The sequence below is a fragment of the Labeo rohita genome, chromosome 12, assembly GCF_022985175.1.
Source record: "Labeo rohita strain BAU-BD-2019 chromosome 12, IGBB_LRoh.1.0, whole genome shotgun sequence".
Lineage (NCBI taxonomy): Eukaryota > Metazoa > Chordata > Actinopteri > Cypriniformes > Cyprinidae > Labeo > Labeo rohita.
The window spans coordinates 4,327,518-4,350,318 of NC_066880.1; the positions used below are offsets into that span (position 1 = coordinate 4,327,518).

Consider the following 22,801-nt stretch of genomic DNA (forward strand, 5'->3'; position numbering starts at 1 on the left):
GCTTTGTGCATGTATGTGACACATAGCTTGAGGGACACGTCGTTGAAATTTTATAGGTGGCGCTATTGAGCCATTTTGCCATACCCACTTCTAAAACCCATATTAGATGTAAATTTTCTGTGTGTACAAAGTTTCATGAGTTTTCGAGCAGGTTTAGGCCCTCAAAAATGTGATTCATTTTGGAGAAGAAGAAGAAACCGAGCAATTCCAATAGGGTATGTTAAATAAATATTTAAATAATATTAAATATTAAATAGAAAACAGTTATTTAAATTGTAATGATATTTCATATTTGTCATTGATATTTCATATCATTGTCATTATTAAATGACCTTGGTGGTCCTAAGAGACTTGCTTTGAGTCTTAGCTCTGCTTTCAAATCTTCTATTTTTCTCTTTATTTTAGTAACACACTTTAAAGTCCTTCAAACTTTACAGCTTCGTCATAATAACCTCCTGTCCCCGAAGTGCCAACTCTATTCTTGCGAGTGACCTTTTGCTCTCAGACACAGAGCAAGTGATGGAACATTTCCCATAATGCCCCCACAGCTGCCGGACTGGTCTTGGCAAGATGTGTTACAAATGAAAGCGGCCAGTGAACCCAAGAGCACAGAGCAAAGCAAGGTCATGACGCTGAGGAGACAGGGAGGACAAACAGAGTTTATTATCTTTTGTCAACCTCAGAGGTGTTGTTTAAGCAATATCACAGGAGCAAGAGAGCTGTTTGTTTACCGAATGTTAGCGTCGGCAGCGATTCAGCCATAGCAAGGTCACAGTTCAATACACAATCGATTGATTTACGTTTTTAGACAAAATTTGACCAGTTAGTTCACATATATTTTTCACCACTAAAAATAGCATGGATTGCAAGGTAAATGTACTACTGGATGCCTTGTTCTGCTAATTTGTGCTGTCTAAGCCACAGAAAAATGTGTGGAAGATGCTAAATCATATAGAGAAGTAACTTAGTAAGCAGAAAAGGGCAAAATATTTTGACAAACCAAAGGTAATAGGTGGTATAGAGACATACGAGCAGTATTAATTAAAGATAGTAGCCTAATATTTCACCTACCTGACAGGAAAGGATAACAACAAACACGAATGTTGTCAAGATTCTTGTTCTGAAAATCCTAGTTCAATCTGGCAAATCACAAATGACCACATTTTGTTCCTCAGTACTCCAAATGTTTTACCCAGTCCGACCGATTAATGCAGCCCAAAACATGACAATAATTGATCATTTTCAGCAGCAATAATCAGCAAAATATGTGAGTTTTGTTCGGTTCAGTGGCATTGTTTATGGCCAATTGATGATGCGTCGTGAAAGCTACTACAACTATCCTTATGGAATCATCGGAATTGTGAATAGCAATTTGCATGCAGTAGTTTGACACTATTTCGAAGACAATGTCTCATGCTTACTGTTGTGTTCATGAAATATAAAGCTTAAGTCAGTGGTTAAAAATATGAACTTTAAATATTTGCAGGAATCCATTTGGACCACAATTTCAAGGGTCCCTTTAAAAGTCCATATGACTTGTGCTTAATATTCCCAAATCTTCTTATGTCATATGATAGTTTTGTGTGAGGAACAGACCAACATTCAGTCTTTATTCACTGAAAATATTCCCCTCTGTTGGGGTTTTATATATATTTTTTTCTTTTTTCTTTTGGAGGTTGACAGTTTTTGCCATATGCACTGTCATTGCAATAATAAGACCTGTTTATGAGTTTGGAACATTATGATTGTGAATTAATAATGACAGATTTTCATTTCTAGGTAAAGTATTCCTTTAAACAGTGTTTCTTGATCTGGTAGATGAGAATATGAGATTTTTTTTCTGCCATGTTTGAAATGACAAGGGATAAAGTGGTGAGGACAGAAAGCCCTCGAGGCATCAGGTTGATGTCTCAATCTACTCTGAATGTACTGTGTTTCTGTCAAGTTTCTGTCTGAAATTTTGATTTAATGCCAGACTGTTTAGTGTTAAGCTACAGAAGCACACTGTGTACTGAGGCGTATCTACATAATAAAAAAAAAAGTTAGCGGCACAGGTGTTTCTAGTTACCATATAGTACCTTGCAATCAACGTCATATATTTAAAAATCAAGCTTTGATGAAGATTGCTTTCTAATTTTGCCCTTGGGCGCATTCGACTACAGTTTTCCTATGAGTGCATGACCTTCTGGTCAAAGAGAAGGCTTGGACAAAAGAACATTTTATCTTCCAGGCTGTCTAGCTGTATGAATCAATACTAATGATGAAATCCCTTGGTGGTGCCAATATTTTTTCTCCAGTTGTGAATAATCATTTGTCATCTAGTAGGTGATTTGAAACATATGAGACCATAATGACACCGAGCATAAGCGGTTATAAGGTTATTTTGCTTTCATGCATGTAAATCAAGTAGGCCGTGTTGGATGTTAGACATTGATTCGGCCATTAGTAAATTCAAAACATCAATTTGCCCTGATAGAACATGCTGCAGTGCAAGAAAACAAGGTGAGAGAGCAATAAGGAGGCATTGCATATGCAGAATGTGGGGAAATTTTATTCACTGTGTACAGGGCTGGTCATAAATATGTGGTTGAAGGACTGTGCTGTTACTGCGAAAGTAAACATGCTCTCTTTTTGAGTTATATTATCAAGAGCCTGATTTTTCTTGCAATTTTAAAGAAATAGTTTAGCCAAAACTGAAAATATGCCAAAAATTTACTCACCCTCAGGTCATCCAAGATGTCGATAAGTTTGTTTCTTCATCAAGACAGAGTTGTAGCATTGCGTCACTCTGCAGTGAATGGGTGCCGTCAGAATGAGAGTTTAAACAGCTGATAAAAACATCACAAGTAATCCACATGACTACAGTCCATCAGTTAACATCTTGTAAAGTGATCTTGGGCTGTCACTCGAATACATTTTTTAACAAATGTACTACATTAAATTGGCTGACCATAACAGAGGTCATTTAAATATCTGTTACTCATCTTGACTAGTTCTAAATGTGAGGTTCAGAGAAGAAAATGCTACAAAAATTCATGTTTTGATGATTGCATATTATTGAAAGTGACTAAATTGTACATCTTATTCAGTATGTATCCAATGTTGTGTCTAAATATGTAGCAATCCCATGATTCTCTTTGGTCAGCTAATCTCTTTAGTGTGTATTAGTCAAAGCCTTTTAGTAATTAGTAATGCCCCCTTATAAGACGCATCGTCTCTTCTCAAGGCTGAGATGTTGGCGCTGTGAGTTTGATGCCAAGAAACTGTCTGTCTGTCAGAAGTGCCTCAGCATGGAGAAATGACACAAATTCATTGAAGAATGAAATGAGGAGATCTGTCAAGTGTCAAACCTTTTTGATGTTGTACATTTCCCTTCCAGAGCTGGAGAATCACAACATGGGGTGCAAGAAACATCAAGGGCAAAAAAAGGAGAAACACAGAGAAGTCGCGAGGAGCACGGAGGTCAGATTTCATGAAAGCATTAAAGAAATATTTCACTCTAAAATGAACATTTTGACATGTTCTCACCCTCATGTCTATCCAAACCTGTATGGCTTTCTTTTTGTTCAGTTGAAAAACAAAATGAACATTTTTTGATGAATGTACTGTTAGATTTTTTTCACATGCAATTACTGTTAATGAGCTTTTAAACTTCAAAAAGGTCACATAAGCATCAGAAAACTATTGTAAATGTCTTCCATACAAGTCATTTAAAAGCTTTGTATGAGGAGAAAGTACATAATTGAAGTCATTATTCACAGAAAAATGTTGACATCCGCAATAGCTTGACATCCACCTTTGTTGAGTCGGTTCTTTTAAATGAACAAATTGATTCATTTCACAAAAACGATTCAGTCACAGAAATGTCTGCTGGAAGAGAAGACTTCAATTTCAGTTTGTCCCACCACGTATAAATCTATTGTATGGCTTCAGAAGAATTGAAGTATAGTGCACATCTTGTGGATGACCTTTTTAAGTGGTGCTTTTATATCCTTTCTGAAGCTTGAAAGCCTTATTCATTGTAATTGCATAGAAAAAAAAACCCTGTACATTCTATAAAATTCTGATCTTTTGTGTTCAGAATGACATGTAGGTGAGTGAACATGGACAGTGTTTTCATTTTTCACAACGATTCCTTTAATGTTGTACATTGTCATCTAAAGGAAAAGTATGGATTTCAAAAAAAAGAGCTGTGAATAATTACCATCTCACTGAGGTTTGACAGTCTGGGTTACGTGACAAAAAAAGCTCTTGGCAAGTATTGTGTGAGACATCATTTCTCGGTCGTAGCGTGTTTTCTTCCCTCAGTGATGTATGTATCCTAGATCATTGCAGGCTGATTTAAATTCCCAGCTTCCTCCAACACGGTTCCTCTTTGGATTCATTTCCATATTTCTCCTGCAGGGCCCCATATTGAAATCTGCCAAGCATTCTCTGAAGCAGTCTAGCTGAAAAAGGCTTAATTATTTTCTGCACCATTCTGTCCAGAACCTTGCAGCCTCCATTCAGCAGTCATATTTTCATCCATCTCCTAGTTTTTCATAAGCTTGTTCATCTGTGTTCAAAAACAGCCCTGTATAAATTTGTACCTGATTAGAAACTTATAAACATCCTCAGATTCACAGTATGAAAACTCGTATTTAATAGCAGAATTTGCTTTAATAGCTTAGAGAGAACAGTAAATGCAAGTTTTACGTTCTGAAACATTAATAGGTTTTGGTAACAATTTCTATGCTTGTGTTGTTATCAGTCCTGAGCAATTTCTCATTTAGTTACTCATTTTGTCCAATCGTTGGAAATTATTTAAACAACACTTATAGATGTCTCAATCATTTCTAGTCTGTTGAATGCTTTCATTCTTTCACACTGCTTTGATGAAAAGCTTTTTATTATCTGCTGATGACTGCTTTGTGCAAATATGTGTTGGCATTTGGCGGTGAGTTTCCAAAAGCTCTACAAGAAATGTAACTGCATTTTTCTCTACTGACTGACCACGCTTTCCTTTACGTCAAACAGTATGCAGCCCGTTTTTACACTCTTGTTTCTGCGCTGGTAATTATTATTGAATCTCTCTGCCACAAAGGAAATGCATTTTGCTTTATGCCTCTGACATGAATTGCTACAACATGGCAATTTTGCTGAGATGAAAAACATTCCACTAGTTCTTCACACTATCAATCTTAGGATGTGACATCTAACCGAGACTAATGTAGCTCTGTTTAGTCCTCTAAACTTGGTCAGTGAGGTGAACGAAGTCAGAATGATTACTTGCCAGTGAGACGTATGAACGTTATACACTTTCAGTTTGCATTTTACAACATTTTAAGTAGCTACAGCAATGTATTTCACCCAAAAATATTCTTTTTCAATATATAGAAAAGAGCTCCATGAAGATTTCCACAAAAAAACAATGACAGGAGCTTCATTTTTGGATGAACTGCTTTATAAATGCTGACTTAGTAAGTTCGGAACTGTACTCTTTCTGCTGCAGTGTCAGTCATTTAGTCAGCAGTGAGCAAAATGTGCAGCATAAACATGGCATACTAGTACTCATTATGCATTTAATTGACTATTTTGTAATGCTTTTTCTCAGCAATAAATCTGACTCATTGATTTTCGCTAATGTGGCAGTGAAAAGAAAGAGATGCAGACACATTGTTAAAAATAAACAAGTTATGCAATGATAAAATAATTGTTTTACATATTAAATGAGAAGTCAATTTTAAGTCGATTTTAAGATATGTAGCCTATTTAAATTCCCACAGTTTGATACTGGTATAAACTTGCATTTTAACATTAAAAGTCTTTATCATGTAACATTACAAATTGTTATCACGTCTGTTTTTAAAGATGGACTTCTCGTGTCATGTTGCTTTTTAGAGGAGCATCCACTTACAAGTAGCTGTAGATGTTCAAGTGCCTGAATTTAGATGCAATAATTACGTGACAGCTGATTGAGTCCCAGGTGTCTCATTCAATATTCACAATCCCAGCACCTTGCCATGATCAAAGAGCGCTAAATAAAACCTGTAGCAATCGGATATATGCTTTTCCAATTTGCTCAGTTTATCTTCTAAGTGAAACTCACACAAGTCAGTGTAAGACATGTCATGGTTAAAGTGAATATTTGATAGAGCGTCACAGAGCGAACTTCCATGCAAATGCTTGTGAAGTTCTGAAATTAACCTGTTTGCATAAGGAAATTTGCCTGCAAGCGCTGTAAAAATGAGCTTGACTTTCCAGTATTGCAGTATACAGTATTTACTCTCTATGTGTTTGGGGTCAGTGTATTATTACAGATTATTTTAGTTTTTATTACAGATATTTTAAATATTTATAAATGTTATTTTGAACTTTTCATCCAAAACAAACAATGTATCGCAGTTTCCATAAATAAATAAATAAGTTATTTTAAATTGAATTTCAAAATGTAACTGTTTTTACTGTATTTGGATCAAATAAATGTTATGCATATGGTGAGCATAAGAAACTTCTTTCAAAAACATAAAAAGTACAGATTCAATACAGTTTATCCTTTTTACTCACATTATGCTGATGATACAATTTGCTGTGAAAAATTTGGTAACACTTTACTTAAAGCCTTTATGCATAATGCATTATAAAGGGTTATTAAAGGGTATAATATATTATAATTATCCATAATGTGCATTGTAATATATTATATCTTGTCGTAAATCATTTTAACTGAATTTAAAATGTAAATGTAACAAATTACAACCCTAGTAAAAAAGAAAATAATAGATTTAAAATGCATTTATTTTATACTTATTTTATTTATTTTATAAGTATAGTTCAAGTCTATTAACATATTTACTGACATAAAAAATGTAATTAAATTTTATTTGGAGTACTACTGCTGCACAATACACTTTTATTGATATTAAACCAAAATATGTTTTAATGTCACAATTGATAAAATTGTGTGATCCTTAAATAATATCAGTCTTTACATGCAATTTAAATTGTACCTAAAGTAACTTGCAAAAGTTCTACTTTAGCACAGTCAAATGTAATTAAGTATATCTTTAGTTGGACTTCAGCACAACTTCCACACAATTAAAGTGCAATAAGTGCAAAATTAGTTGTTCCAGTTTAGCAGACTTTAAATTTACCAGGTTACATAATAGTATACTTAGCATGAAATAAATGTATTTTAGAATTTTTTTTCACTATGGAAGGCATTATTAATGCATAAAAAATACTTTTATAATCCATTATGCAAGTGTTACCAAAAATTGTACTTAAATATTTTTTACTAGTGGTCTCAGACTTTATGTACTAATTCAGTTCAGAGTATGGACTGTAATATATGCTTTTTTTGCAACATAGATATTTTGCAATTTCTAGTAAATATTGCTGATAAATAAATAAATAAATAAATAAATAAATGAAGCAGGCTCTTTGTTTTAGTTCTTAATGAGCCTCTTGAGAAAGCAGCGTATGGTCAACCTCGTCCTTGTGCGAATCACCTGTAAATGATAGATTAAACTAGTGTATGGAATAAACATTTTACATGCATTCCCTATAGACAGAAGATTACTTTTCCTCTCCGCCTGAAAAAGTGCCAAGATTTGATTAATTAGTCATCGAAAGTGGCACATCTCCTGCTAGAGAGAGCGAAACCCCAGCCAAATGAGGCACTGACAAATGGGAGAGGTGACACGAAGCTCTAATTGGGGATTTGGTGAATATTTCAAGAGTCAGGGAGCCATTTGCCACCCTGCCAGATTGGCCATTACAGGCCACAGCTAAGATATTCAGAGAAGCCAGAGACCTTTTTTACCTCACGCAGGCATACAGAAGGGGAAGAGTGAGGATTACGTGTTTAAAAGCAACAACAAGGTTTTGTTTTTAAATCAAAGCTCTCGCTCTTCCGTTAGATTACCAGACAACATGCGGTCGGGCGGCATGTGTGAGTGCAACCTTTGTTTAACCCCACTCATTTCTCAAAACTCAGTATGTGATTTGCTGATGTGTCAATACAAATTGCTGCAGACAAATATTTTAGCGCCTTGCAGGGAAATAACAGTATGATTTTCTCTATAGAAAGAACGTGGAATTTCAGATGAGAAATGAGTTTAGTCATATGAATCATAAAGCGCACACAAAGCGATTTGTCAAAAGAGCTGCTATCGGATATAAAAGTGTAGGTCTGAAATGGTTAGAATTTTTCAAGTATTCACTTCAGACATTTAAAATGTGCATTTGATTAAGAAACAAACAGTTCTGGCATGAAATTATTTTCAGCTTAATCAGGTTGATTTTACTGGTAACTCAGAGACTTAAATGGCCTGTTGCTTAGTTAATACATGATTATAGATAGTTCTGACTCTTAATTCTGATTGGTTGAGCCACATTAACAAGTCATTGTGAAATACTTGTTGCACAGCCCTGCATCATATTTGCTGGATGAAATCTAGTACTTGCTTTTTAATAATTTTCAATTCCAAAAATAGAGCTTCTGCTCTAGCATGACGATATGATATTGTAATATGATGCATTTCGTATCATATTTGCTTTCAACAACCATTTGTAGAGTGAAGTCATCTTGTTTTGTCCCCAGATAAACCACCACAAAGACCTGAATCAGATCTTCCTCTGAGCCAGGTTACAAATATTGTTGTATTTTACTGTTTGTTGTGCATCACTTTGGTAGGCCTTGTTCTGTGCTTAAATGTGCTCTAGGAATAAACTGAACTTAAGCTTTAAACTAAACAATTTGTTCGATTTTCAGCCAATTTCCTTATTTTCCCTAATCCTTATTTCTACTCCTCAAACTTTTGACATTTAACTGCTTTTGTTACTTTGAAGTGCATTAAAGATGCATAAATATAATTTGAAAAATTATTTGTATTTTATTAAAAAATGTATGAATGTAATGAAAAGTTTTTATTGATATTTTTATTTATTTATATATTCTTTTAGTATATTAATTTTTATTCAGCAAGGATTTTAATTTTTTAAAAGTGCATTAAAAACATTAAGAAAGCTACAAAAAAGTTATATTTTTAAATAAATTTTATTTTGAACTTTCTATTATCTGAAACCTTAAAAAAGGTATCACAGTTTCACATAAACTGCATTTATCTTAAAATAAAGCAGTTATTTTAAATTGGTATAACAATTCAAAGTTTTCCCGCTTTACTGTATTTTTGATCAAATAAAGGCTGAAAAAAAAGAAACGGTAACGCTTTAGATTACAACCCGCAAAGAACTACGTAAGTAAACTGAATTTACGGTGTATGTTTCTGTAATTATAGTGTACCTATAAAGAACGTACATGTAGGTATAAGGGAACAATATGTTATATTTGGGTAATAAGGGGATAACAAACCAGATATTCAACCTGCAAAGAACTACATAAGTATACTGAATTTACGGTGTACGTTTCTGTAATTATAGTGTACCTATTCAAGAACGTACATGTAGGTATACGGGAACAATATGTTACGTTTTGGTAATAGAGAGTAACAACCAGATATACAACCTGCAAAGAACTGCGTAAGTAAACTAAAGTTACGGTGAATGTTTCGTATTTATATTGTACCTACGTGTAAGTATAAGGGAGCAATATGTTACGTTTGGGTAATAACGGGGTAGAAAACAGATATACAAATAATTTATAATGGATTAATTTAAAAAACTTAACAGGTACCTTTTCTATTAAATCGTACGTTTGGTGTATCTATACGTAAGCTTTTTAAAATTACTGGGAAATTATACTCTTGTTCCATGTAGTTACAGGGTAATTGTGCCATCTGCGGGCTGTAAATTAAAGTGGCGATTGTTCCCCTCCTGTTCAACGAAGTTACAGGGTACAATACATATAAAAACGCGACGTAAAATGTGGTTCTACAAAATGTACATTTATTTACATTTTTACAGACACTAAATGTACAATACTGACATATTTACATCATCTAAACATTTAACGTTTACTTAATATGAAATTATAACATTTCATTCTGTTCTGTGTGATTTCTGTTGCCAGCTCGTTTCCAAGAATAGGTCTACATAATGTTATCATGACTACACGTTAAACCCTTAAAATAAATAATATTTCTGCAATCGTTTAATCATTCATGTAATATTAACTTCGTTTGCCGTGGTGGAACACAAAGGCGTTTTCTCTAACATGCTGTGACTAACAACAGAACCATAAAATACACCGAACACGCATCATAATTACAAATTAAACAATTTTATTTGTGTGCTGTAACCCAGATCTTCAGAATCCATACGATTTGCGAGGACCAGAACCAAATTCAAGGTTTTGTCCGGCGATCTTCATCTCCACCTCTAGCAGCGAGTCCAGCAGCAACAGCCACAAACCCGTGCTAAAGTGCATTTTGCGACAGGAAACTCGGACGTTCATTGGCTCTCGCCTGCATTCGTCACAGATTACTACATGCCGTGTTTCTGGTGAGATGTGTTGGAATGACGCGCGGGCGCCTTCGAGGAGTGGATCAAGACAATAATCTGGATAATATTTTAAGCGATTAACAATTTAAATTCTGCTCTCATCCTACTGCACCTCAAACCTACTGTATTCCGCCAGAGAGGACTGCGGCTGCAAACGCATCGTTATTTGGATTACTTTTTTGTATGGCTGTTGACATTTTTGCAATAAATAAATGATTGTGATTGCAGTTTCCTGTTTTTTTATATTTTTATTACTGTTCAGTCATAGTTAACGTTAGGTTTAGAGGTAGAAGTGGGATTAGCGACTATACAAAAATATTTTTAGATATATTTTCAGATTGTGTGTTTATGTATTGTACCTACCCTGTAACTTCGTTGAACAAGAGGGGAACAATCGCCACTTTAATTTACAGCCCGCAGAGGGCACAATTACCCTGTAACTACATGGAACAAGAGTATATTTTCCCAGTAATTTTAAAAAGCTTACGTATAGATACACCAAACTTACGATTTAATAGAACAGGTACCTGTTAAGTTTTTTAAAATTAATCCATTATAAATTATTTGTATATCTGTTTTCTACCCCGTTATTACCCAAACGTAACATATTGCTCCCTTATACTTACACGTAGGTACAATATAAATACGAAACATGTAACTTCAGTTTACTTGCGCAGTTCTTTGCAGGTTGTATATCTGGTTGTTACCCCCGAATTACCAAAACGTAACATAGCCTATTGTTCTCTTATACCTACACATACCTACTAATAGGTACACTATAATTACAGAAACGTACACCGTAAATTCAGTATACTTATGTAGCTCTTTGAAGGTTGAATATCTGGTTTGTTATCCCCTTATTACCCAAATATAACATATTGTTCCCTTATACCTACATGTACGTTCTTTATAGGTACACTATAATTACAGAAACATACACCGTAAATTCAGTTTACTTACGTAGTTCTTTGCGGGTTGTAATCTAAAGCGTTACCAAAGAAACTTCTTTACAAAATCATAAAGTACAGAACGAATACAGTATATCCTTTTTACTCACTATGCTGATGATATAATTTGCAATTAAAAGTTAGTATTTTCGCTAGTGATTAGTATTTTCGCTAGCTCAGACTTTATGTACTAAATCAGTTCAAAGTGTGTACTAAAAATTAGCTTTTTTGGAACATAGATATTTTGGATTTTCTAGTAAATATTGGTCATAAATATTTAAATAAATAAATGTATGGAGCAAACTCTTCCTAATGAGCCTCTTCAGAAAGCAGAATTTGTATTTCTGAAAACTGTATGTGATGGAAAGTTTTTACTGATTATTTCATTTTAAATTCATAAACCCTTATTTATTTATTTTTGAGTCTCAGATCCCACTATATATATATATATATATATATATATATATCGTACTATTGTCTTGTTCAGTGCAGTTATGAATCTCCAGTAAGTGGCACATTGCTTGTCAGGATTCTTTCTCACTCAATTTCCAGTGATTTTCCAGCTGTCTTACAGCTTCCTGAATGTCCATTTGTCGACAAAGATGGGCTGCTGTCCATTGATCCATTGTGTATCTCTTTGTCCATGGTGTGTCATTTATGTATCCTGGGTGATTTGTGCTTGGAAATGTTCTTTGGAGAATTGGGATGTTTTATGGACCATTACAGGCTGTAGATAGACGTCGCAGACAGTAGACAGCAAATATAGTGGTTGATTCGCCCATAGGCCTGGAATACAAGTCCATTAAGGTGAGCAGCAAAAGAAAAACAAATGGTTATATGAATGTTTTGTCAGCCTGCATACTATGGGTGCATTACTGAGAGAATCACACAATGCATTCACTAAAGCTTCAAGTAGCACATGCACACTGGGCCAGTACATAAATGATTTTATAAGTGTCCAACTTCGCTGAACTCTGCATGAAAAATAATGCTTTGAGACTGAAGGGTTCAATCAATGTGCCAAATCTAAGATTGCACCATGCATATCTATGGTCTACCATAGGCTCCCACTGGGTCTCCATGGCAGAAGAAAGTGAAAAATCATTCAAAACAACTGGGGGTATGCAATATCAGTGTTTAGCCTCAAATGACAGAAATGTATTAGACTTGAGAAGGGAATGAGATCCGGAGTGTATGCGCTGACTACTGCCCCATAACTCTCTATTGTCTCATTTGGACTTCTTTCTTGAACTATTAAAATTAGATTGAATAGTGTTTCATTAGCGTGGGGCATTTCTCCATTAACGTTACAACTATAAAATGGTCTGGGACAGATTGTCTTGCTTGCTCTGCATATGCAAATAGTCGGCTGATGAATTGGCAACTGGCAAGAGCTGCACACAGACGCGAAACGGCAAAAGCGCAGTCTGCTAAATGACCAATGCACTGTCAGCTAGAATAATACCAGCAGTCAGCCCCACAAAGTGTCTTCATTTTAAGGGACATTAAGTTGCAGGTCTTTAATTTATAACTGTATAACGAGGCTCATGAAGGCCGGGGGTTTGGCTTCTTTCCTAGGCTGTTGTAAATATTCAGAGATATGCAGCATAATGATCATCGATGGACATTTTTCAAATGCAAAATGTTCACTGGATTAGAATGGTTCGACACTGTCCAGTTAAACCCGCTGGCTACACTGAGTTGAATATATTTAGTAATGCACAGCATGAATGCATATTAACATCATTAAAGGTGAAGTCCACTTCCAAAACAAAGATTCACATATAATGTACTCATCCCATTGTCATCCAAGATGTCTGTCTTTCTTCAGTCGTAAAGAAATTATGTTATTTGAGGAAAACATTTCAGCATTTTTCTTCATATAATGGACTGCTATGGTGACCCAATTTTGAACTTCCAAAATGCAGTTTAAATGTGGCTTCAAACAATCCCAGTGCAGCTGTAAACAATCCCAGCCAAGGAAGAAGGGTCTTACCTAGTGAAATGATCGTGCACCCCTATATAAATTGTAATTTTTTTTTTTTTCGTAATTTTTAAAAAATAACCAAACGTTTCACTAGATAAGACCCTTCTTCCTCGGTTTAGAGACTTTTGAAGCTGCATTTAAACTCACAGACACAATAGAAGTCCACTATATGGAGAACATTCCTGAAATGTTATCCTCAAGAGGCATAATTTCTTTATGACTGAAGAAATAAAGACATGAACATCCTGGATGACAAGGCGGTGAGTAAATTATCTGTAAATTTTTGTTCTGGAACTTCTCCTTAAAGTTTTTCCAATGGCAATTATATATTTGTGCCATACTAAAACCTGAAAAAAAAAAAAAAAAACGTGAAGTAACATTTTTGGTTTCCTAAATGTTCTGGGAAGGTTATGTGGTTATAGAAATAGAGTCTGAAAATAAACAGAGAGAACATTATGTATAGATTCCTTTTTCTTTTCAGAAACCTCCATGCAATGCTTCAGAAATTTTAGCTTGTGGTCATAAAAATAAAATCCAAAATGTGCATCCAAATGTTCTGTATAGGTCACATACATTCCTGCATACATACATAAAAAATGGTTTTGGTATTTGGTTCCCCTTCAAAAAACATTAAAATCTGCATATTGTAGATTTGTGTAATCATAAACTATATCTATATCTTTGCAGTACGTATCACCATTCACTTCCCCTGGATAACAGCATTTTGTATTGCCAATAGCTTTGAATTTTGTGTTTCATGGAAGGGACAAAGGTTTGAAATGATAATTCATCATAGCCACTCAAAGCCATGATTATCTTTTTTGCACTGTTATCATTAAATATAAGTCATGTATAGTGCATCATGCTGTGTGCACTGCCTATTTTTAAGATAGGCTATAATCAGAATTATTACATGGGATGTGTCATCTTTATAAAGCTTTTGACATCCCAGTGCCTGCTGTTCATTCAATACCTTCTGTGTTCACCCTGATATCGATTAAAGTACTGAATGTCCACTAATTAGCATTGAGCAAGCTGAAATTAGCCCTAACAGAGTCTGCTCTATCAAACAGCAGCTTGCTAAAGATTTATCAGCATTTGGAAACACAGAAACGAACAGTTTGGATTGTTTGATTTGATGTTGAAATATTTATAGTGCATGATGAAGGAGCATAGTTGACATCTTTAAAAATCAGTTTACACACAAATCTGATTTGATTTGCAAATCTGAGCTGTAAGACTGTCTTGCATGTCAAATTTTATATTTAAAATATATTTATAATATTTGTTTCTGCTCAGAACACAAAAGCATATTTTTAATAGATGTTTGAGCAAAGCATTTGTGGCATGGCAGAGCATCTGGAGAGAGCAGAGCTGCATTTGCACGTTCGAATTCAAAGATTCATGGTGCCAGAGGGCTAAACTGTGACAGGGATCGGTATAAATGTGAGAGATATCAGACTTCAGATGCTTCATAAAAATGGCCACAGGTGCAGATGTATTTGCTCACAATCAAATAGGATGTTTCAAGATGTAGAACCAAATGTTTTGACCTACAGTAGGAGGAATGAAACTCTGAAATCCACTGTTTTTGCCCAGCAGCTTTGCATATATTGCTCTGTGTGGTAGTTTTTATGTCTTACTTCTGTCTTTGACTAATACAAAATCTCATGCTGTATGTACAATTTATTTGTTGCTAAAAAAAAAGTTTAGCTGTGTGAGTACAATCCATTGGGAATTTGTCAGTGTTATGTATCATATACATTTTACTTACTATACAAAAGCACAGTATATCTCTATGGGGTTCCAGCTCCCAAAATGCACTACAGCTTGAATGGCATTTTATATATATAAGCAAATTAGGACAGTATTATTTAGTAAACGTTTTGGAAAAGAGGTCATATTGTGTTTAGCTAAAAATAACGTATACTGTATATACAGATAATGATGGCTGATGTGGTTCAGAGTTGAAAACCATGAATTATTAAACTAAAAAAGGGCAGAAATGCCATTCTGGTGCGGATGACTTCTGTTCTCCAAGACTGTAGAAAAATACTAGGTATTATTACGCAACAGCACAAAATATGTTGAAATACAGACCCCCTTGGCAGGAGGAGCACATCGGATAGCACTGAGGGACAGATGTTGTCTTCATTCTCTTTATGTTGTGTGGATTTTTATAACAAACGAGGACTTGAATGCCAAAACGTCTGGAACAAACTGTGCTGTCAGAAAAACCACAGCAAAGAGTTTGTTTAGTGGATAAAGCGCCACCAGGGGGTCCACAGCCTAAACACGCCTACTGGCCAAAGCGGGATGATTCTCCCGCAGCCACTAACAAGCGAGCGGTACTGCACTCTCATAAATATTACATAGGTAATAGTTTTGGGATCACCACTTGTACACAGTACCAACTTTTCTACCAATTTTTCTGAATGTGTGAATTTCTCACTAATGACTGCATTCATTTTCAAGTTTTAGACTTTAGACAAAAACTTATTCCTAATTGCACCTAACAATAACCTTGCAGAAAGCATCATTATTGCTCTAAAAATATTGCATCACCACTCTTTTCACTATTTTAGTGCTTAATAATTAACAAAAGTGAATAATACATCTAAGGTTTCAATGGATATTAAAGGAACTCGCATTTTAAACTGTTTTTTTTTTTCTTCCTCAGAATGCGATTAAAAAACTAGCAATTTAAATTTTTCTCAGAATTGTGTGATACAAAATGTTAACTTTTTTCACAGAATTGCTTTAAAGGAACTTTTAAAGGGATAAAATAATTAAAACTATTAAAAGAATAGTTCACTCAGAAATGAAAATTAGCTAAAAACTGACTCAGGCCATCTAAGATGTTGTTTAGCATTATAGAATTGCTCACCAAAGGATCCTCTGCAGTGAATGGGTGCCGTCAGAATGAGAGTCCAAACAGATGCTAAAAACATCACAAAAAATCTACACAACTCCAGTCCATCAATTAATGTCTTGTGAAGTTAAAATCTGCTTGTTTGTAAGAAAAAAAAATCACCTTTAAGATATTTTAAGCTAAGTCCACTTCCAGAACAAAAATTTACAGATAATGTACTCACCCCCTTGTCATCCAAAATGTTCATGTCTTTCTTTCTTCAGTCGTAAAAAAATTGTTTTTTGAAGAAAACATTGCAGCATTTTTAAAAATGTAATTTCTAGCTCTTGGTGTCCCTGTTTTTGCTTATAAACAATGCTTGATCTGTGCATATTTCTCTACTGATTCAGGTGAAACTGGAGAAAGCAGTTGAAAATGTCTGAATGATTACAAACACGCAGCTCACAAGATGTTAATTTATGGACTGGAGTCGTGTGGATTAGTTGTGAGTTATTGTGATGTTTTTATCAGCTGTTTGGACTCTCATTCTGACGGCACCCATTCACTGCAGAAGATCCATTGGTGAGCAAGAGATGAGCAATGCTAAATTTCTCCAAATCTGTTTAGATGAAGATACAAACTCATTTGGGATGGCCTGAGGGTGCATATATTTATTTTTTGGGTGAACTGTACCTTTCATGATTTCTCAAATCCGCTCGTTGAGAGGGAGTGTGCTGTTTGTGTTTCTAAGCAACTGGATTCACTTTCAAACAGGTGTAAAATATAAATGCTTTATATATTTTTTCTCATTTCCATTTGAATGTAAAAGTGGCAAATTGAAAAATAATGCCTGCGTTTTCAGAGCTCCTGTCGTTTGTTAGTTTAGATGTCTGATTTCCGCAACTTGATCAATATTGATTGTGACGCATTACCACAACAGTGCCGCACCTGCGTTCGCTGAAACCGACATGCTCTCATTTGAACCTCGTTCTTCTGTCCTTTCCTTCTTTTGTGCACAGATTTGATTCTAAAACACTATTTTTTAAGAGATATATGCTTGTGTCAGCACTCCAGTCTGGACACAGGTGATGCCATGCCTAATTTACCTCCTGACTGTACATTTCCTCCACTGAGCCACATGTTTGATATATTCTAAAGCAGGATTATTTGACCTCAAAGGGTGTTTTGTATTATACAAAGTAGGGATCATACGATTAATTTTCATTTATATTTATATTTAAGTTAGTAAGTCATTCTTTAGATTTTTTATGAGCATTTCCCACCCTCTTTCTTATCTGTAGAATTAAGTAGGCCATTTTTAGCTTCTGCTATACTTGCTTTGCATGTTAAATGAGATATTTGCAGGCTTCAGGTTTGCTGTTTGATGTAATATGCAGTAGATTTTTAATTTTTCCATCCTACGCTGCTAGAGTCTTTGTAAAGAGTTCATTATATTGTGACTTCAATATGACTTCATATGTTGAACTCTTGACTGAATGAACCATTTTTACAGCTTAGTAGTTTTTGAGTTTTAAAAGTTACAGTATTTCTTCATGGTACAATGAAGTCTTTTATCTCAAAAAGATCAAGGGAACTTTGATTCTTCATGATATTACTCTGGTAATGCTGTTTAATGATTTTTTGTTGAGCATTTAATAACTTCAAGAAGCCATAATCTCCACTTTTGAAACTTACAGTATGTTTCTCCCACGTTCAGGCCCTGTTTGATACTTTACACAAAAGATCTAAATATACAAATGACCTCTGTTATGATTGGCTAACCTCTTGGCACACTAAATAGGTGTTGATCTGTGAATGTTAAAATGCTCAAGGTTATAACATGATGCTTTCAGAAAGAGCAGAGTCAATCAAGTAAATCAAACACTTTTATTTAAAAAGAGCAAGGGAAATTATGTTTTGTATGATGTCCTTATTAGAATGAGATTGTAAATTTGTTACTAAGTGTTACATCTAAATAAAATGTTAGGCTAAATAAAGTACCACAGTCAGTATAAATTCTCTCTAACTCTAGTAAATACTTCCAAATGAATGTTAGTTGTAATTTTTATTCACAAGGAAGTAAAAAAGTAAATAAATAAAATAAAAGAAAATAATAAAAAAGAAAGGTAATAGCAAATTTTTAATCACAATTCCTTATTTTATATCTTACAATTCAAACTTTTTTTCTCAGATTTCTGAGAAAACAAAATCTTACCTGAGAACTAAAAAAAAAAAAAAAAGAAAAGTGTGAATTCTGAAATATAAAGTCTTTTATTTATAATAAATAATTATAATTATAAAAAAAAAAAAATATATATATATATATATATATATTCCATGGTGGAAAAAAAGCAATTCTGTGAGATTTTAAACTCAGAATTCAAAGAAAAAATGTCAGAATTGTGAGAACAAAGTCTGAATAGTCAACGCTGCAATTACTTTTATTTATTTCTATATTCTGTGGTGGAAATGGGATTCCATACATTTTAATTTATTCAATTCTTCAATTTAAAGAAATTTCTTACTATCAGGTTCAGAAAAGTCCATAACTGTACGTTTGAATAAATTGCATTGTTGGTATTAGTTGTTGTACTGTAATACGTTATTCGCTGATAAACTTGCCTGTCAGAGCTGTTAAAGAACTGGGTGTTTTAAAAAGTAGACCAGTCCAATTTGTGAATGAATCATTTCTTTTGATTGTTGGTTCTTTTCAATTGAACCATTTGTTCTCAGGTTCTGAACTCACAGATCCATCTCAGTGGATCTTACATTAACAGCTCACTGTGAACAATGACTTGAACTTCAATCTCTTCTTGGGACGCATATTTATATTCATGGTAGACCTCTGCAGCAATGCCCTTCTAGTCAGAACGGGTTCTATATAGTGATCTCTCACCCCAAGCTTTCACTCCCTGATCCTGCACCAGAGTCACCTGCAGTTTCATTAATGGATAGGAGTAGACGCATGCTTGGAATGAAGCCAGAGAGTATGGATGTCCCGTGGAGCCATAATGGAGTTTACTCCCCCATAAAACAGTTTGCCAGCACACTGTCTGCTGTCCCTGTGCTTATTTATAGCTGTGTTTCATTGAGGTGACACTGATGGAGAAGGGCTGTTGACTTTTCCTCACCAGTGAGTCGGTTCAATCAGACTGTGTGAGGCGCAGAGGGAATGCGGCACTACTGACGACGTGAACGTGCTCCGGCTCCGTCACCTAGTAAACGAGCACTGGGCCTCGATGCCAGTAGCCAAATTCTCAATCATTCCCCATGTTTGGACAGCTTCTCTGCTGTGAGAGAGATAAGCCGGAAAGAAATACATTTATTTGGTTGAAGTTTATACTAGGAGGCTCGACACTTTTTGATTTGACACGATTTGAGAGGAAATCATTTTCAGATTTACTTTGAATATTGATATTTGATAATATTTTAATGGGAATAACAATTTCCTAGGGACATTTTGACAGGCCCTGTGAAATTGACCCAGTTGTACTTGTCAAAACATAAAATGAAGCCTACATTAGAGGCCATTACTAATGGAAGCCCATTTCTGCCACTGAATAAAAAATGTAAAAAGATAATTGCGACTTTTTATCTCACAATTTTGACTTTTTGCTTGCAATTGCAAGTTTACATCTCGCAATTATGATACAACCTGAAATTCTGAGAAATGAAGTCTTGCCTGATATAAACTTGCAAGTAGCAAGTACTGCATGAAATAAATTGCAAGTTATAAAGTCAGAATTTCAAGATAAAAACTCGCAATTCTGACTTATTTCACACAATTCTCACGCAACTCACGATTGCAAATTATAAAGTTCAGTACTGAGGGGGAAAAAAAACTATGTTCTCAGAATTGTAAGTTTATATATCACAGTTCTGACTTAACTTGCAATTGCGTGTTATAAAGTCAGAATTGTGACATATGAACTAGCAATTCTGAGTAATAAAGTCAAAGTTGTGAGATATAAAACTCGCTCTTCTGAGAAAGTTTGTGTCTCGCAATTTTGAGTTTATTTTTTTGGAATTACGAGTTTATATCTCGCAATTCTGACTTTATAACAATTGTGAGGTATTAAGTCAGAATTATGAGATATAAACCTACAATTCTGAGAACATAGTCTTTTTTTCCCTCAGAATTCTAAAAAGTCAAAACTGCAAGTTTATATCTCACAATTCTGACTTTATGACTTGCAATTGCGAGATTCTGTCTCATAATTCTAAGAAAAAAAGTCAGAATTGCACATTTGTGTCGCAAAAACGTAGAATTTCAAGTTTGTATCATGCGATTCTGGGAAAAAAAATTACACATTATTCAGTGGCAGAAACGGGCTTTACTAGTTAAAAACAGTAATATTGTTAAATAATATGACAGTTTAAAATAAGGTTTTCTATTTAAATATATTTTAAAATGTAATTTATTTCTGTGATACAAAGCTGAATTTTCAGTATCATTACTCCAGACTTCAGAAATCGATGTAATATTAATGCTAATATAATAATTTATTATTATTAATGCTGCAGACGGTTTTGTTGCATAATGTTTTTTGTGGAAACCCTGATACATTTTTGTCAGGATGCTTTGATGAACAGAAAGTTCAACAAACAGCATTTATTTTAAATATACATTTTTTTAAATTTTGAATATTTTTTGTATTATTTTAAAATAATAAAATGTCTATCTATCTGTCTATCTATCTATCTGTCTGTCTGTCTGTCTATCTATCTATCTATCTATCTGTCTATCTATCTGTGTGTGTCTGTATCTATCTAGGTGTTTACAGATGTTGTCTAAAACTAGACTAAAATAAGACAGACTGTTAACGGTTTTAAAAGTGTTAAAATGCTGTAGGTGTATTGTCATTTCTGCAGGAAGTTTAAAAAAAAGTGTCATTCTCCTACTTCAGAAGTGCTGTATATTTAAGCCTTAAGTTTCAATTGTCATTGTTGTATTTTATTTTATTTGGCTATTTTATTATATGATGTCTATTTCCAGGCTCTAGAAGACGACTGGACAAGGTAATTGAATCTATTTGTTTCATTCTTCACTGTCAGTGTCCTTGAAAATTGAGTATTGTTTCTTTCTTCAAACTTTGATTACAGCTGAAACAGTCAGTGTGGGGTTCTTTCAGGTTATTAATGAGCCTGTATTAAAAGTTGACCCCAAAAATTAACTCACTGGAACACATAAGAAGTGGTTTCTTAAAGGGGTCATCGGATGCCCATTTTCCACAAGTTGATATGATTCTTTAGGGTCTTAATGAAAAGTCTCTAATATACTCTGATTAAAAATTCTCAATGGTTTTGTAAAACAACACCCTTTTTACCTTGTCAAAATGAGCTCTGCAAAAATCATCTCATTCTAAGGGGTTGTTCCTTTAAATGCAAATGAGCTCTGCTCGCCCCGCCCCTCTCTTCTCTCTGTGGAGTGACGAGCCTGTTTACTTTTGCAGTTTTTATCCACTAAACTTCCTAACTACCACGTTACAAGGAAAGGCGATCGCAAAGATTCATAAAAAATGCTTATATACACTTCTGCTGTAAGTGAAGCTGGATCACGAATGATTCGCGCAAACATAGACGGATATATGTAAATCGGGAGGCGCATTCCCTTCACAAACAAATGTAATCCACTTCATCTTCAGCGGCTCAGATGTCGGGAGTAAATGACGACCACTATGTTCATTATTACATCCAGCAACACAACACCTCAATCGCTCAATCAGAGATATTCTTGTCTAACTTACATCCCTGCTTCGGCATCGAAACAAGGAAAGTTACTGGACTGTGACAGCTGGTCTGAGGTAAGAGCTCATGTCAATCAACTATCGTGGGAGTGGCCTCTGTTGGTGTGACGGCACACCGGCAGGCATCTGAGAACAGCTCGATTTGAAAAAGGGGATATTATTTTTACAGATTAATTAAAAACCACTGCATGCATTTTTATCATTATAGGGTAGATTTGTACATACACTGCCAACACACATTAATGTTCAAACGACATGAAAAAGTGAAGTTTGCATCCGATGACCCCTTTAAGAACTGTCAAAAACTTTTTTTTCATAGTGACCATGACTGTGAAGCTGACAAAGTGCACCATAAAAATAGTACGTTCATTCAAATCCAAGTTCATTCAACTTTTCTGAAGTCAATATCTTCACAAACTTGCAATTCTGACTTTTTTCTCAGAATTTTGATACAAACTCGCAATTCTTACTTTTTTTTCTCAGAATTGCAATATATATATATATATATATATGTTTTTTATTCAGTGGCGGAAACAAGGTTAAGTAGTTACTACTTACTAGTTTAATAATAATTTAAAGAAAAGCAGTTGTCGTCATCGTCATGCTTATGCTTACAAGCTTTCAAGTTTGCATTTATTTGATCAAAAATACAGTTAAAAAAAAAAAACACATTTTTGTCAAGATGCTTTGATGAACAGAAAGTTCAACCAACAGCATTTATGTATGTGTGTGTGTGTATGTTTACAGATGATGTCTAGTGCAAATTAGACTAAAATACGAGAGACTGTTAATGGTTTTAAAGGTGTTAAAATGCTGTAGGTGTATT

The 22,801-nt window shown here is 34.4% G+C and overlaps 1 long non-coding RNA gene across 1 annotated transcript in view; it reads left to right on the top strand.

The window, feature by feature from the left end:
- Nucleotides 1–22,801, top strand: part of LOC127174317 (uncharacterized) — a 62,457-nt gene that overhangs the window by 15,856 nt on the left and 23,800 nt on the right. The window contains exon 2 of the long non-coding RNA XR_007828869.1: nucleotides 3,380–3,462. This is a non-coding gene — a long non-coding RNA (uncharacterized LOC127174317). The remainder of the gene's footprint in view (nucleotides 1–3,379; nucleotides 3,463–22,801) is intronic.